The sequence below is a fragment of the Octodon degus genome, unplaced genomic scaffold (assembly GCF_000260255.1).
Source record: "Octodon degus isolate 3935 unplaced genomic scaffold, OctDeg1.0 scaffold00010, whole genome shotgun sequence".
NCBI classification, from domain to species: domain Eukaryota; kingdom Metazoa; phylum Chordata; class Mammalia; order Rodentia; family Octodontidae; genus Octodon; species Octodon degus.
Window position 1 is genome coordinate 3,512,943 of NW_004524586.1, and position 388 is coordinate 3,513,330.

A 388-nucleotide genomic window follows, 5' to 3' on the forward strand; every position below is an offset into this window, starting at 1 on the left:
CCATAATTGATGCTGCGGCGTTTCCAGTTTTGTAGTTTTCTGATTTACCGCCACAGATTGTTAATTAACATCCAGGATGGATTTGACAAGCTAGGTGACTAATTCTCTTCAGTCTTGGGAATCAGTAAGGCGGAGGAAACGGGAATTAATTGGGTTTGCAGAAGAGGAATGGATTGTGAGGTGTAATTCAGAGCAGAATTTCACCGAGAGCCCCTTAGTGCTTGCAGAATCAGCGGCAGCACAGCTGGCTGTCCCCGGGAACGGCGCCGGGGACGCCCGGGCCGCGGTGCGCGCAGGCCGGCTGCAGCACCGAGCCGCCCAGCGCAGGCGGCAGGGCTTCCCGGCACCGCGAGCCCCTTAGTGCTTGCAGAATCAGCGGCAGCACAGC